This window comes from Panthera onca, chromosome B1 (assembly GCF_046562875.1).
Source record: "Panthera onca isolate mPanOnc1 chromosome B1, mPanOnc1 haplotype 2, whole genome shotgun sequence".
In the NCBI taxonomy this organism is placed as follows: Eukaryota; Metazoa; Chordata; class Mammalia; order Carnivora; family Felidae; genus Panthera; species Panthera onca.
This window is the reverse complement of record NC_138342.1, coordinates 27,129,465-27,147,690: the sequence shown is the minus strand read 5'-3', so window position 1 is coordinate 27,147,690 and position 18,226 is coordinate 27,129,465. Positions and strand designations below refer to the sequence as shown.

The following is an 18,226-nucleotide window of genomic DNA, read 5'->3' as shown; positions in this document are numbered from 1 at the left end:
CTCATCACTTCCACTTTAGACTACTACAGCACTGCTCCACATGTGTTGGGCCATACACATCCGAATCATTAGATTCATGGGTTCAGCTCATTACAATACCAGTGCCTTACCCCAGTTCAAAAGAATCTGGATCCCTGGGGCTAAAGCCTTAGGATCTGCATTTGAGGGAGTTCTTGGATCATTCCTCTGCACACAGAAGTGTGAGAATCATTAAACTGAAATAACTTTAACTCTGTAAGCGTTATCCAATCCTAATCTTTCCTGCTTCAAGTGAACCTAGATATTCCTTCCACATTAATATCCAAGGAATTATCCCAAGAGCAAAACACTCAAACAAAAACACATATATTCTGAAACTCCATTGTAGGCCTATAGAATTAAGAATCCATTTAAAGTTTAGAAAGGAGGCACTTGTTGGGATGGCACTGGGTGTTGTATGTAAGCGATGAATCACAGAATCTACCCCCGAAACCAAAAGCACACTATTTATATACTCTATGTTACCTAACTTGACAATAAATTATATTTTAAAAATAATAAAGTGTAGAAAGGATGTTTTCCCTTCTCTATTTTATTCCAACTTATTTTTCTACATATACTCCATTCTTTTCTAAAGACAAATTACAAGACATATTTCTGGAGATTTTTCTCTGTATCAGGTTAACACTTCTATGCCTGGTTACAAATCAGTTGCTTTTTTCCACTTAAAATGTGCTCGCTCCAACATATGCCTCAAATTTCAAACTTTTGTGCTCACTTCAAATGAAATCTTTTAATTACTCTTTGGTGACCACTTGAGTGGTGACAGCCAAAAATTTTATTAGGTGTCTAGAATTCTAATGACAGCTTTTCCTTGTTTTCCCAACCTAGTTTCATCATGCTTTTCAAAATATCATAAAGACTCCTGAAGCGATTCTCATCTCTCCTTTTATCTCATGTGGCCTCTGCTTCCCAGTTCTAAAGAGATGTGTCTTCATATATTTAGGTATTTGGTACATCTGTTGCTTCCACCTAATCCAGGTGGCACCTTTGATGTTGGGAAAATTCAGATGCTGCTGCCTTGAGAACTCAATGCAAGTATTGTATCCATAGAACCCAAATGTCTGTAATTAATGAGTTGACAATGATGCCCTCTTCTGGAGAGTTTTCCTACTGGAGGAGAAGCACTTCTTTTTTGCCTCTTCCAAATGACACCTTCTGCTTCCCGCCCCCAACTACTTTTGATCACTGATGCTTTCATTTTGTTCAGGTTTCAATAATTAACGAATAATACCCCATCTTAATTTACGAGCAACTGAGAGATGAGAAGTCAGATTAATGTAGATTAAGCAGCCATGACTGTTTAAAACCGGACTCAAAGATGGAGTTTAGGTATGGCCAAATGGCCACGTAGCACTCACTTGAGTTAGAATGACTAACTCAACTGAATAACCAACAGGATAGGCTCCTTTTTGTGAGGCAGAAGAATGGACAAGAATGGACCTGCTGGACAGAAAGATTTCTTCCTGATCTTGATATTCTGTTCTATTTTGGAGAGCTCCCCACAGAACACTCCAGATTGATCTATGCCCCTCGTTTCACTTCTTTCATCTGATTAGAAAGCTTGGAAAGAAACAACTTCACAAGAGACCACCTCCTCATCCCCATGCTTTCCTTTTCTCTTCTTTTCTTTTCTCATTTTTCTTTATAATCTGGGTGTCCAGTTTCCCAGAAAGAACATGAATCTTATGTGCTTCCTCATGGCACAGGTATAAGGGGCAAACTTCCTTTGGAAAACACTCTGTAGTCCAGTTTGACCAGGGTTATGCTAGGTAAATCTTTAATTATGAGCCACATTCTCCAATATTTTATCAGGAATCAAGGTGCTATCACCGAAAAATGTTTGTCTGTGAAAATAGGCCATTTCTCTAGTATATAAAAAAAAACAAAAAACCTCCTTTTACTCTCTATTCCTCTTGGAATAAAAACCAAAGTACACATACTGGCTGGCCTCAAGTCGTTTTCAAGATGGGTCCCTAACACCTATCTATTCTAATCTCCTTCTCCTGCTTACCTCAATTCTCTTTCCTGTATTCATTTTGGCCTTCTTGTTTGTCTGTAAATACATAAGACATTTACTTGACCTATTCCTCCACCTGGGTTCTCTTTCTCTAGATAACTCCCTCAAGCACTTACCTTTGCTGAAGGCTCACCTTCTCAGTAAGGCCTCCCCTGAAACCTTATTACCCTGTTCAACACTGCAACCCAGTCCCACCTCCTGCACCCCCATGTTTACTTCATGTTGTGCACTTTACTTTTTTTTTACATCATCTCCAAATATACTCTGCACTTTACTTATTTATTTTATTATTCGTTAAATCTTTCTCCCAAGTGAAAGTTACACTAGGGTGGCAGTTTTTGTATTTTTGTTCCATGACATATCCTAAGCACACAGAATAGTTCCAGGCAATAGGGGGCAATCAACATGGGGGAGAAGTAAGCCTGGGACAGAGGTCATGCCCAAGGCCGAGGTCATGACACTAGTAACTGTATAGACGATATCCCTGGAGTATAAGAGTAAAACAAATGGTGATTATTTAAAAATTATAATTTGTTTTCCCATTTTGTACCACTTGAGTGCTTTGCTGCTAAATATGTTTGTAACTTCAACCAATATATAGTGTTACTTACTTTTCTAAACATTAGATCAAATTATTTAAACAATGCCTAGTACTACAAGTCATTTAATATGTGACAGTTTTGTGTACAAGAAATTGACAATGTATTTGCTATAATTAGATCTATATTTTTTTTTAATTTATTTTTAATGTTTATTTATTTTTGAGACAGGGAGAGACAGAGCATGAACGGGGGAGGGCCAGAGAGAGAGGGAGACACAGACTCTGAAGCAGGCTCCAGGCTCCCAACTGTCAGCACAGAGCCCGACGCGGGGCTTGAACTCACAGACCGTGAGATCATGACCTGAGCCGAAGTCGGACGCTCAACTGAGGGAGCCACGCAGGCGCCCCTAGTTCTATATATTTTTATGCGACAGAATGCATAATTAAAGCTTAGAAACCCTCCCTGCTGACTATTATGTGTTTGACAGAAATTTGTTGTTGATGTTATCATTATTGTTGGAATGTACAAGTGTGGGCGAAGGGTTTTTAGAGAGAAATAATCAAAAGTGGGGCCGTCATATATTTGTGGATTGGTCTGTGGTATCCATTCAACTTTCTTGCAGTCTGCTTACCTGTGATACCTAGGCTGAAAAGTTAAACCCCATGGACCTAATTCTTAGTATGTAGAGTTTTGGTTGGAGACAAGGGACTGCCAATTGGGTATGTTTACTGAGATTTGAAGGTTGAAGGTAATAAAGAGTACCCTTCTGCAGTTAATGTCAATGCTGAAGATATTAGGTTCTCTACTGAAGTGTTCAGATGTCCATTCACTGTCTTCATGGGTGACAGACAGCTGTTATAGTTCTATAGCTTCCAGATTTTTGATTTACAACTAGAGAGGTATGTTCTTGAATTCAACAATTCTTCCTAGTTCCTGCCATTCCTGTTTAGTGCAGATATGGAAGCTCCCATGTTGCTCTAGTCTGTATGTAGTATCATTTAGCAATTGTTCTTGAGGACAAGCCTAGACTCTGCTTCCCTAGCTGTTTCAAAGGTTTTTCAATTACCTAATTACTTGTAACAAAAAAGAATGCATTATGTTTAAAATAGTTGGAGAAAATTACTTTCCTTCCTCTTATCTGAGATTTATTATCACATATTGTAAGAATTCTCAAATGATACCTCCAACTGTATTATTCATATATTGTGCCCTTGGCCCAAATGCAAGTTTCTCCTACATTAAAACTAAATCATTTCACTTGCATCTGTATGAATTCTTGATCATTATGAATAATAATGGGTGCATAGTAAGCACTTACTTATTTCAATGAATGCATTTTCATATTCTTACTATAATTGTATTTAGAGAATAAATATTTATTAGATACCTTTTATGTTCTAGATACTATTCCATGTACAGAATTAATGAAGTGGGTTTTATTTTTCTTACTTTTTTTAAACTATGTTACCTATTATTATTTTGCAATATATTTCCAAAAAAATGCAGTTGCTGTTGCCTTAACTGCTATAAGACCCTCATAAGCAAAGCAAGTCCACCTGTAGCATTTGTCCTTTTTACCACTGATTGGGGGGAAATGTCCAATAAGATGTAAAATGCAGCATATGCAATCATGGAATCTAAAAACTTTTCATGATAACGTGTTGCAGATTGCACTTGACAGTTCACCACTACAGTGGAAACCTGGACCCTGCTTGATTCACGTAGTCTTTGAGACCCAAACTGGAGTCATCAGGAAAATGACCGATATGCAAAGTTTGCAGCTGTGCTCAGTTAATTGGCTCCATCCTCCAGGAGTAAGCCCACCCGGGACACTGAGCTGTTCTGCTCCTTTGTGGGACTCTATTTCCACAGGCTTATCTCAGATTGGGACCAGCATCTCTTCTCCAATCTCACTTTTCACCCAACTCGCTGAGCCTTCATATCCTTGGTTGATACTATTGTTGATGCCAAAGCGTCTGCTTTCAAATCTGAATGGACCTGCAACATGCATCTTTGAACAGCCATTTGAAAAGTAAAGCTTAATAACACCTTTCATTTGTAACAAAGTCTCTTCACGGAGATTTCTCCAAGACTTATTACCAAGACCATCTATGTGCAAAACCACTGCTTTGGAGCATTTGCTTGTAGTTCCCAGAAAACAAAACAAAACAAAACAAAACAAAACAAAACAAAAAACTGAGCTTTCCTTCTACATGAATTCATTTATTTTAAACCAACACCATCTGCCATCTTGAAAGACCGCATGAAGAATGTCATACATTTCAGAAGCCAGCAGTTTTGTTTCTCCTGGAATTGTAGTCTTCTGTATAATATTTTGCAAACAGCATCATCCCCAGTTCTCCGTCCATCTTTTCTCTGTTAGCGTGGCATTCTGCCAAGTACTGAAGAACAAGCAAAGCCAAATGGACAACAGAGGGGTTGGGAAGGTCCATAAGTAAGATAAGGTCAGGCAGACATCCATGACATCGTAGACAATGGTTCTTCTACTTAGTAGATCTTTTGGTGGATCTCGTAACTGGTTAACTAATGTGAGAGAACATTAGGTTCTTTATTCATAGTAGAGGAGGAAGAATTCATCCTCTATGCCATACACAAACAAAATCTTCTTAAATTCACGCCAGAGCATCAGGAGTCCAGAGCCTGTTACACTATCAAGGTCACACCAACACATGAGGTTGAGGGACCCAGGAGTCACAGAGCGGGTCCCTCTATTTAGAGCCGTGATCTCAGTAACGGCAAATGACCAGGCTAACTCTGGGAACCAAGGAGTGAGAAAGCTGGTGACAAAAGGTTCTACAGACTCACCCATGACCCCGCAACATCCGTCAGTTCTTGATTTTTATCTTATGGGGCATATAGATTAGTGGAAGTTTTCAAGTAGCAAGGCATAGCAGAAAATGTCTTTATTTGTTCCTGTTGATACAAGGTTGTCTTAATTTTACTCTGAAACAATACATTTTTGAGCATTTTTTTTGGTAGCTAGACACATTTCTTTCTGTAAATAGTTTTTATGACATTCTTTTTAAAATGGTGATGATGTTGGTAAATTCCAATTTTCTTATCAATCCCCCAAATCATGTAAGATCATATGTCAATACACAAATATCTAACTGGTTTTTGCTCTCTGTTTTAAGTATCTGTGGATTCACAGCTAAGTAAGCATTGATATTTTAATATTAGAATCAAATTTAAAGACCAATAAGTACTGTTTTATATATTAAATGTTCTATTATAAATTATATTTCATTGTATCAAATAAAATAACTTATATATTAAAGAATTCCATTGAAAACGGGACAATTTAGTATAAAGATGTAGTCAAAAACTGGTTTGTCTGATCCCCAGACTTCCACCACTGTATTTCTTCTTTGCATTTATGTATCTATCTATCTATAGAGATAGCAAAGTTGAAGACATCCTAATACCTTCATTATGAAACATCATTATAATACTAAAAAACTCTTCCCTGCTGTTTGCAGATGATTGAATATGTCCTGTATGACTTAACAAGACACATGATTTAATATTTTTGCAGAACTGAGGGAATGCTCGGAACACTTCTAATACCATTAAATCTAAGATTATTCTTACATGACTTGTCTTCATGGTCATGACATCTTGACACTATGATCTTCCTCAAACTTTCGAATAACAAACAAACCAAATGGTTAACTCTTGAGTTTTGAACCAGATTATCTCCTTCATCTATCATTGAGAGAATCAAGAGAATCACTGGTTTTTCTGACCAGTGTTGTCAACCATTAATTTCCATACCTACATTGCTGTAGATTTTTTCAAGGAAACTCCAGTACGATGAACTTGGTGATTCTAACGTCAAAACTCACTTGAAGGTTTGTTGTTGGTTTTGTTTATGTATCATGTGTGTGTCTATAGATATACACACATACACAGATATTTAGATAGGTATTTATATAGACAGATTATAGATGATAGATAGATAGATAGATAGATAGATAGATAGATAGATAGACATTTCCCAGATACCTTAGTGTAAATATGGCCTTTCACATTCTTTCATTTGGTGACATCACCAAAGTTTCCCTAAGAAATAAATTTTTATTTTTCTTTCATGATTTCAAATATTCCTGCTGACTTTTAGAGCACTAGGAAGAAACTCCCATTGCTTCAAACATATCTGAGTGTAAGCAGGACCACCAATGACCTCAGAGATTAGGGAACAATTAATCCTTTTAAATTGACACCAACTGTTTCTACTCTTACTATTAATGTTACCACCACTGCACCTTTAAATTCTTACTGTCGTTTTTACACACTCTGCCTCAGTCCTTTGGGGAATTATTATTGTCAGCAATATATATATATTTTTTTTCATTCTCGCTTCAGTGCTTCACAGATGAGTGCAAATTTCTGCAATTTCCACTTCTCCCTCCAAGTCTTTACTTCCTCACCCCTGCCTGGCTCCTTTTTTCAATCCTCTGACTCCTCTCATGTAGCTAAAAGGACCCTGTGTTTACACTGATAAATTTAAAAAGACTCATGCCCTTAAGGAACTCATCGCCTACCAGGGAAAACCCAGTGATAAACAAGCAAACGTAATATGTGTTGCCCACTGATGTCACCCAAAGGGGAAGTTGTCACCTATCCCAGAAACCTGATTGTTTCCAGGGGCAAGAATGTGACAACCTGTTTTCTCTGGGCTCTCTGCCTTGATGTCATGCCTGGCATTTTCAGCATTCTGGGAAATGGAAGAAGTATGCAAAATTGTCCAGAGTACAGAGAATGGAAAAACCTAACAGGGCCATATCTGAGAAAAGTGAACCTGAGCAAACCACAACAGAGAAGTACCTAATAATTGTTCAAACTAAAAGCTAATAGTAGTAGAGTGCAAATCATACACCAACCAAAGGTCTAACTGTACTAATACTTTATATGTGTATTAATTAAATTATTAATGAAAATGGTTTACATGTGAGGGAATGAAGGCCCTAAGAAGATAAACCTGTCCAAGATTAGAAAGGGAGTAAGTGGCAGAGATGTGACCTGAGCCCAGGATGTCTGGCTACAGATACAGGCCTCTTAAACCCCATAGTATATAATTTCCTTGCACAATCTGGAAATTTTTCTGGGATGCCATAAAATCAAATTGTGCCACACACATATACATAGCACATATGTGTTCACACACATATACATGTAATATTCATATAGCTTCTAACAGTTCACAAAGTATTCTCACATGTAAGTCTCTATCACATCCACAACTCTCAATGTTAACTAGGATCACAATACATAAAAAAAAAATCCTAAAGCTTCGAAGTCTGAAGAGAGTTATTCAAATTTACATTGATTATAAGATTTGCCTCTAAGTCTTCCAACTGCATGGCCAGACGTTCCCCATAGCTATATCAATATTGCTTTTAAAACCTGATATAAAACCCAAATAAGAAAATAATGGATAGATACAGCTGGAACTGATCTCCTTTACAGATGGTTTTTATGTGTTATGATTGAAGACACTTGTTAGTCCTTCTCAGTTTCATCTAAGCAGTGGAAACGGCATATAGTAATTTATCTTCATGGAACCAATTATATTTTCAAAGATACTGTGGTTGAAATTATAATTATATATATATATATATATATATATATATATATATATATATAGATACATATACATGATATTCGCATTATAATTATAATTATAATGTGAAATATTTTATTAAGATTTCTTGGAACATACAAGATATCACTCTACCTCAGGGCCTTTGCACGGACAGTTTCTTATGTCTGAAGGGCCCTCTTCCTTATCCACATGGCTTGCCCCTCACCCCCTTGTCTTTGACCAAATGTTTCTTCTTCAAAGACTTTTTGCTGATCAATCTTTAAAACTGTAGTCTTCCTTCCCACTCTCCTACTGCTGGTTCCTCATTTTCTTTCTTTCCTGCTATATCTGTTAACATTTATGATCATCTGGAATACATTATAGGTATTTATTTGCTTATCTTTTGTATACATTTCCACGGCAATATAAGCTCAAAAAGAGGAAGAGTTTTTAATTGTTTTTTATACACTACTCTATCACAACAATTTTCCGGAGTATGTTAGGCCTTCTATCTATTTTTCATCTATCTATCTATCTATCATCTATCTATCTATCTATCTATCTATCATCATTATGTGTTGAATAAAATACATGTATTTTTTACTCTCTAAGTTAACCATACAACAAGTTGTACATGGATCAGCATGTACCATTTTGATTTGTTACATCATTTTCATGGCTAATATGTCTGAATGCATATTTGCACCAAATGACACAATTGTATTTTCCTTACCATAATTATACAGCTAGAAAGGGTAAAAATAATAATGGATGATACCTATATCACCTTACACGTGCCAGGCACTTTTTAAACACTCTACTTACAGTAACTCATTTATTCCTTACAACAATACTTTGAGATAGCTATTATTATATTATCCTCACTTTATTGGATGTTAAAAATAAGGTACAGATGGCACATGGTCAAACTGCATAGTCAATTATTTCTCTGAATTATATTTTCATCTACTTTTGGTGAAATCTTTTATTGTTGGTATAATGTTGCAGATATGCAACATCCAACAAAAACACATTTTTACCAAATTGTTATTAACTGTAAGTACTCCTCAATGCTTTCTTGTGTTTCATAACTTATTTGGAACTTTTGTATATAACACTGCCACTGATTAGAACAATTTTGCAATTTAGATTACCAAACAAAGCACCATCGTATGCTTGGAAATATTTGTAGTATTGCTATGAAAATGACTTTCAGATAAATTTTGAACAAAGAGTTATGCTAAATAAGTGAGAATAGGAAAATTAGTCAGCATTCATTCTAAAGAAATAACACAAATTTCTATTAAGTATTTTCAGCTAGATTGCAAATGCTTCTTATGAGAAAATTAATCTTATTCATAGCATACATTAAAAAATGTAAGCATAAGACTTCAAATACACGGAGAGTTATTGATGTGCTGTATGCTTCATAAAGTTTATTCCTCATATCTGTTCTGTTATTAATATAAAAGAATTATATATTAAAAATACAGAAAAGGTTTTTAGATCATTTAAAATCCATTAAAAGCTGAGATATTCTTATAATTAATTTTCCACTGAGATGAGAATTCAGAACCTTGAAATAACTTGCAGATGGGCATTGTCATAGTGAAGAGAACCTTTGTCATCTTCCAAGAATTATTTTACTCCCTAGTAAAAATTCAAAGAACATTTGTGTTCCACAATCAAGGTTGGCGGGCTGGTTCTTGGAAGGAAGATTGGGTGGCTTTCAATGCAATTTAATTTTAATGGTATTTATCGAACTTAAAATGTTTTTCCTGTTAGCTTCTTCTTATTTTTTTTATATTTAAGAAATTTTTTTTTAACATTTATTTACTTTTGAGACAGAGAGAGACAGAGCATGAACGGGGGAGGGTCAGAGAGAGGGAGACACAGAATCCGAAACAGGCTCCAGGCTCTGAGCTGTCAGCACAGAGCCCGACACGGGGCTCGAACTCAGGGACCATGAGATCATTACCTGAGCCGAAGTCGGCCGCTTAACCGACTGAGCCACCCAGGAGCCCCTAGCTTCTTCTTTTTAAATGGAAATACCCCTTGGAAAGAAGGTATTGTCAACTCAGTTTTTTATACCTTCATTCCTTTCCTGATTCTTGAAAGAGTGACATAGACCAAGGCAACTGATTCTGTGCTAATAATAATAGGGAAAAAAAGGTTTTCATCACGGCACGTCATGATGAACATTGTCACTAGCATAAGTTTTTCATTAGAACAATTTATTAGTTGTTTATTATTGTGAAACATATTACCCCTAAAATTACCGATAGAATACAACACACATTTATAACCTCATAGTTTCTGTGAGCCATGAATCTGTGAACTGCAGTCATCACAAGGCTAGATTGGATCCTCTTTCTGGCTTAGTCTCTTGATGATGGGCAGGGTTTAGCTCCTCCGATGTTTTCAAACTAAGAGGTCAGTCCCTCACAAGCTGTTGTCCCGAAACCTCCCTCAATTCCCCGTCACATGGACCACTCTATAGAGCAATTTACAACATGGCCCCTTGCTTCATTAGAGCATGGAAGAGGGCAAGACACATTGCCACCACAAAGAAAAAGCTAGCAAGCAGAAGTCACAGAGCTTTGTAGTGTAATTATGGAAGTGATATTATGTCTCACTTGGCATATTTTATTCATTAGAAACAAGTCACTAGGTCCAGTATACACTAACAAAGGTAATAATCATCTTTAGCTTATAAAATAAGTTATTTATTCATTTAAAAACATAGAGAGAACTTCATTTTTTATGGTAAATCACAGACTATCAGTTTAATTTCCTACAATCAACTGGAGTGTTTCCTTTGCAATTTAAATATGTTCTCATGTCCAAAATGAAAACAACAACAACAACAACAACAACAACAACACATTTTATGGTTTCACCCTCTCTATCAATAGAGAGAGCATTCTTGACAGAGCATTCTGCACTCAGTTTTCTCACTACCAAGTCGCCTCCAAGCCCCAATACAAATAGACTCTCCTCCACCACGCCATTGAATCGCCCTTTTTGTTGTTTTCCATGTCAACAAATCCAAAGGACATTGGTTGGCCTTTATTAGCTGACCTAGTGTCATTGTTTTACATAGTTGTTCCTCCCTCTCTTGAAACAGAACTTTCTTTATCCATGCAAGGTGCAGTCACACTATACAGTCACAATATGGTCACAAGGGATCCACTGAGACAGACAAATCTCCATTTTCTTCTGTGTTAATTTGGGAACCTAAGTACTGTGGCTACAGAGAGATGGGTCTTTGCATCAGGGACACATTTTTGAGAGGGGCCTTCTTTTCCTCAAAGAAAAATCAATAGTGATGAAAGCTCTCCCAAGAAGGAAAAGGCCCTTGGGGGCAGAAAGATCCATCTGGCTCTAAAGCTGCCTTCCTGGAAACAGAATTAGTACACATGGTTCCCTTCTGCCATTTTCTCCTTCCCCAAGGTAACTGAATGACTTCAGGAGTTGAACACTTAGGAACAATGTATTTAATCAAGAGTGAGGAGAATTAATTATTAGCACCATATATAAAGGTGCCTACCATAGTCTTACATATTTTCTGTCCCAATCCATGGCTTATGAGAAATTCTTCAGACATAATAAAGGTATTGTTTTTGATAAAAATAACACATATTTCTAGAAATGACTTCATTGCCAAATGTTGATTTTAGTATTACTGCCAAGCACACTAGTTATAAAATTACACATATTCTACTAACTGCTATTTTGGGACCATGTTATTTGAAACAGGTGATTACTGAAGGTGTTGCAATTTTTCTAGCATATTGCTTATTCAATATTTGATAAGTGTTGCTAGCAAACTATTTGGAATGGAAACATTGAAGACAGGTATGAGATATTTGGCCAAGGTTTTGTGATTACATGTGAAATATTTTGACAGGAGCTATGTATAGGGAAAAACCTTTAGAGACAAAAAACAGGATTTTCTAGTAGGTAGCTAATGTGATGTATTTCTTTAAACAACTAGATAATCTGAATACATTTTCAAGTTCTAGTGCCTTCTTGATCTCTATTAACACCAAAGACATCACTTTGGGTGCTAAAGTAATAATTTCAAAACAATGTAGAAGTGACTTTTGAATTACTTTACATGAAAAAAAAATTATTCATACATAGCATTATTAGTATTTTCTTATAATATATAACATATCATATAACATAACATATAACATATAACATAACATATAACATATAATATATCCTTTGTATCATAGTTTCTTTTCTAGTTAGTTTTATTTTTACTATTTTTTAATACATGTTTTTTCTTCTGCTATAGCAAGGGATTTGGAGATTCTGACATTTGTTCTGTCATGAATTCTCTGGTCTTTAGTTTCCTGGTCTCTCTAAATGTGGATATTGGACTCAATGCTGTATAACATCTCATCTAGATGTATCCTATGAGTTAATGAGCATCAGTTCCTTCAGAGAAAGATTTGTACCATTCTTTCACTTATTTTCTAATGGGATTTAGTATGTGGTAGGCACTTCATAAATATTTGGGAAAAGATTAAGTTAATGCATATTAATATTATTTTACATTAACTTTATTTAATATTTGTTAAATATTTGTGTGTTAGATAGGATCTCAGAAGAGAAAAAAAGACATCAGGTAAAACCTAAGTTAATCTGAAAAGGCAATACATATTTAATTAATAATGCATCAATATTTGTTCCTTAATTGTGATGAATGCACCGTATTTTATAAAATGTTAATAATAGGGGATACTGGGTGAAGGGCATACAGAAACATTCTGTAATAGCTTCTGAATTTCTCTATAAATCAAAAACTATTCTACAAATGAAAGTTTGTTGAAAAGCAAACAAAATATTTCTTTTGTTCATTGGGTATGGAGGTTGTCCTTTTCTTAATGTTTATTTTCCAAATAATCCTTAAAGTTTTATCAATTAATTTGTCCTCAGAACTTGTTAGGAAATATTTAAACAATAGAAAATTAGCTACTTTTTTTTGTTTATAATTAGCACATCTGGGAGATATAAGTTTATCCTTTAAAACTTCAGCCTCTTTTCTTTTCCTCAGATCAAAAACAAACGTTGGAAAAAAAAACTTGTTTTTGTATATCTCTCCACATCAGCACATTTTTTTTTACTTTTAATCACAAATATGTCAAGATACTAAAATATCAAATGATATAAAAGGCAAATCAGCAATCAAGACAAGTTCTTATACCCTGCAGAAACAACAATGAGTCACTTTATACAACTGCCTTAAGACTTCAAGGTCAAAATATAGTCTCTTTAATTGTTAAGTGCTGTCAAATACGATAAAACAAAAGTTTTAAGTAAAATGAAACCAGAAAGCAAATAAATCTGTAAGGCAGTGTGAGTCTTGTTTGTGGATTATAAAACAATCTAATTTAAAAAACTGAAGTCATTAAACACTGAATACAATGAAAATAATTGGAAAAACTTGCTTCTAAACCTCAGCTGAAATTAATCAGTTTCAAACATCAGGGAGGATATAGTAAGTAGACTTAATGTCTAGGGTCCCAATAAAAAGCATGCGTTTATGTTAAATGATTATTATGTAAATAGATACTTTGTTGAATCTAGCTTTTTTTAAATTACACTACATATTTAATGATATTTATAAGTAAAGAAGCATAAGGTAGGTAAGACAATTTTTTTCAGGGAACTGAATACATTAAAAGTGTATTGAAAAAAAGTGTATTGAAATACATGCAAATATTGGATATATTGACTACATTTATAAAATAAATGTATTTCTACTATGTGTGCTATATATGTTGTTCTATGTTCTTCAGTGTAAATCTAGCTTTATGTATTATTGCACCGACTTTTCTAGGATGTGATTTTTAAGTCTGAAATAATCATTTGGATATTTGTAAGGTATTGACTTTTGTGTAATGCTTGCAAATTATGTTGGTATTATAATTTTGCTTGCATGGTCCAGTTTACAATACTTTAAAAGTGCTGTGCACTGATAGGTCAATGAATATGCATTGCATGAATGAATGGATGGATGAATGATTGGCTTCATGAGGTAGTAAAGATGCTTTCTCTATCTACAATACACTTCCTCCTAATCACTAGTGATCAAATCCTCATGCAGTTATTAAGGCCCATTTTAACTGGTAATATTTCCGTTGAATACTTTTCTCCGCTTTCATATACTGCTTCACTTTTTTGAAGCTCCACAATACTTTGTAGCTTCCTTGCATCGCTCATATATCTCTGCTTCATATTTTTCAGTCCAGTGTGTACTGGCCAGTCACCTTGAAAGAACGCGTCTTAGGTAAATGCACACCAGGAACTTTAAGGAAAGTAACCCTCTAAAAGTATCCACGCATAAACTATCAACACTGTCCTCAAGTCTTGCGGCTCCTTTTTAGCTATATCCTTTTTTTTTTTTTTTTTTAATGTTTACTCACTTTTTTGAGACAGAGACAGAGTGTGAGCAGGGCAGGGGCAGAGAGAGAGGAAGACACAGAATCCGCAGCATTTTCCAGGCTCTGAGCTGTCAGCACAGAGCCCGATGCAGGGCTCGAACTTAAGAACCATGAGATTATGACCTGAGCCGAAGTTGGACGCTGGCTCCAACTGAGCCACTGAGCCACCCAAGCACCCCTAGCTATATATATCCTTTCTTATCTCTCCGCTCCTATTCCCATTACAATTCAAAGTACCGTCTTTATATTGATCATTCTAGAATCTTTTCTTCTTGCTTGGCTATGGCACCTTCAATTTACTTCACGGTGCAAATTTTAAGATGTGTCCTTTAGTCTCATGTCCCTCTACAATTGGTCAGATGCACTTCTCTGCACCTACTCTCATTCTGACCCCCTCAATCCTTTGGATTTAATAAATAGATACTCTCTCCATCTTTTCTTATTTGTGTTCTTGTCTCAGATTATAAACTGTTTCTACTCTCAGTTGTGCCATATAAACTTGAGAGTCTCCAATTTCTATATTTCAATTTCTTTCTCAGCAAAACAGCGAACCGTAAACATAACACTGGTAAGAGGACCTGCCTATTTGGAGTAGTATCCTGCAGACATTAAGGGCTCTGTAGAAGTTTGCTCTTCATATTTTTAAACTCGCTTATATACTCACCTCTACCTTATAGAAAGCTTCTATTCAGTGTCACATTCCAAAGAAATACATTTAGTTTTCAAAAGACATCTAACACAACCTGTTATATCCTTGGTAACTCTTCCAAACTATATCCATCGCACAACAGTGTTTCTAAAAAGATATGTTTATAATCCATGTTTGCAGTTTACTTTTTCCTCTTCTATCTTTTTTTTTTTTTTTTTTTTTTTTTTATTTATTTTTGGGACAGAGAGAGACAGAGCATGAACGGGGGAGGGGCAGAGAGAGAGGGAGACACAGAATCGGAAACAGGCTCCAGGCTCCGAGCCATCAGCCCAGAGCCTGACGCGGGGCTCGCCATCAGCCCAGAGCCTGACGCGGGGCTCGAACTCACGGACCGCGAGATCGTGACCTGGCTGAAGTCGGACGCTTAACCGCCTGCGCCACCCAGGCGCCCCTCCTCTTCTATCTTTAAGCCAACTCCAAGCAGGATTTCTTCCACAAAGTTTTGCTGAAAAAGGTTGCAGGTGGCCACCTTCATGCTGAGGCTAAAAGTCAATGTATCGTGTTCATTTCTTAATAGGCGTTTTTAAAGAGTAGATTTGGAGGGGGGGGGGGGGTGCCTGAATGGCTCAGTCTCTCTCTCTCTCTCTCTCTCTCTCTCTCTCTCTCTCAAAAATAAATAAATAAATAAATAAATAAATAAAATAGTAGATTTAGGTTTACAACAATATAGATCAGAAGTTACAGAGATTTGGGGATGTCTGTGTGGCTCAGTCAGTTAAGTGTCCAACTGTTGACCTCGGCTCAGATCATGATTTCATGGTTCATGACTTTGAGCCTTGCATTTGGCTTTGTGCTGACAACCTGGAACCCGCTTGGAATTCTGTCTCTCCCTCTCTCTGCCCCTACCCTTTCATTCTTCTCTCAAAATAAATAAATAAACTTTAAAAAATTCTTAAAAAAAAAAAAGAAGTTACAGAGATTTCCCATATACTCTCTGCTCCCGTGCATGCATAGCCTCCCTCATTATCAACACCATCCCCCCACCAGAGTGGTCCATTTGTTAAAACTGATCAGTCTACATTGCCACAGCCTTATCACCCACAGTGCAGAGTTCACTCTTAGTGTTGTTCATCCTAGGGGATTGGACAAATGTATAATGACATGTATCAACCATTATATTATCATACAGAATAGTTTCATTGTCCTGAAATCTCCCTCTTCCTTTTTGTAAATATTGAGCAATATTTTAAAGGATTACCATCCCCATCCTTCCTTCCATGATCACTGTTTTCTTTGTCTTCTGGGATATTATATTCTTGATTTTTTTTTTCTTATTTCACTATCCCTTCTCAGTCTTCTTTGCTGTCATTCACTCCTCCAATAGTCACCAAATTCTTCCCCATATTCTTTTCATTGTATTTATCACTAATAGGTATTGTCAAATTACCATGTCCAAAAAGTACTGTTTATCTCTACTAAAAAAGCGGCCATCAAAATGCAGTCTACCAATGTCTTCTCCAACTCAACTGATCCTCAACTGTTCAATCTCTATCCAGGTGTATGGCTAAAAAAATGGTATCATCTGTGAGTCCTCTATATCTTCTCTAGCTTCTCTAATCTGACTGGTTCTCACTGCTAATATTCGACACATCCATTTTCCCATTGCCTATTTTTGTCTCCAAATCACCAAATTTTATATCTAGCCTTTGCTTTGCCTGTACATTGTGGGGACTCCCAGATAGATTTATTCTCTGTTTTCTTTTATTCATATGAGATATACTTTCATGGATGAAACTAAAACATCCCTAGGTCTAAACTCTCAGTCTTAAATCTTTATTTCTTATCTCACCAAGATACTGCATCCCAAGAGGATATCTCTTCTTGGATTGATAAATATCAGAGTAAACATTCAAAATGCCCCACTCAATTTCTCTGTTGTTCCACTTTCTTTTTATCTATTAATTTTCTTTTGAAATCTTTAAAAAATGACTTCAATGTTTACTTTCTCAGGAAAAATAGCTATATTCAATAAATTTTATTGTAATACCTGATTGCAAATCATGTATGATTTAAGCATTAATCATACTCATGACTGAAAGGCTTGAAGGAATTTGTAGATACTGAAGACTATTTCAACCGCAATTAGTTTCCAAAATCATGGCTTGCCATAAGCCACTGGGGAGTGAATTTCCTGAAGTGGAACATGCCTAATCATTCTGCTATATCCTTGGTATCCATTAAATTTTCCCCCAATGAAGTTGATCAATGCTACACAATTTAAGCATTTTAGATAATATCTAGATAATAACAATAGATTCCTCTAATGATTAGGACCAGAAAAAATGAGACATGAATTAATGTTACACTAAAATAATATCTCAAGTTAATACAATGAGTTTTTAAAAGTGTTTTCAGGATAATATATTTCAGGTCTGATTGTTAATGAAATCAAGATCTCAAAGTATTCGTTTGTATTTTGAATCATGATCAGAAACTATCTTTATTTTATTTTATTTTATTTCATTTTATTTTTAAATTTTTTTATGTTTATTCATTTTTGAAAGACCGAGAGAAACAGAGCACAAGCAGGGCTGCGGAAGAGAGAGAGGGAGTCACAGCTCTGTGCTGTCAGCACAGAGCCCAACATAGGGCTCGAACTCACAAACCCCGAGATAATGACCTGAGCCGAAGTTGGACACTCAACCTACTGAGCCACCCAGGTGCCCCATAAACTTATCTGAGTTTTAAATTGCTGTCTTTAACATATGTGGAATTTTTTTATCTGTAGCATAGGTTGCTGTTTATTAGGGTAATACATAAAACATAATTAATCAATTTATAATAGATGAAAGTAGAGAAAAAGAAGAACCTTATGTAACTATCACTACACACTTTCACTTCTTCTACTGTTCC

The 18,226-nt window shown here is 35.8% G+C and overlaps 1 pseudogene; it reads right to left on the bottom strand.

Moving 5' to 3' along the window:
- Window positions 1-4,350: 4,350 nt before the first annotated feature.
- On the bottom strand, window positions 4,351-5,199 carry LOC132693125 (armadillo repeat-containing protein 1 pseudogene; annotated as a pseudogene).
- Window positions 5,200-18,226: the final 13,027 nt, after the last annotated feature.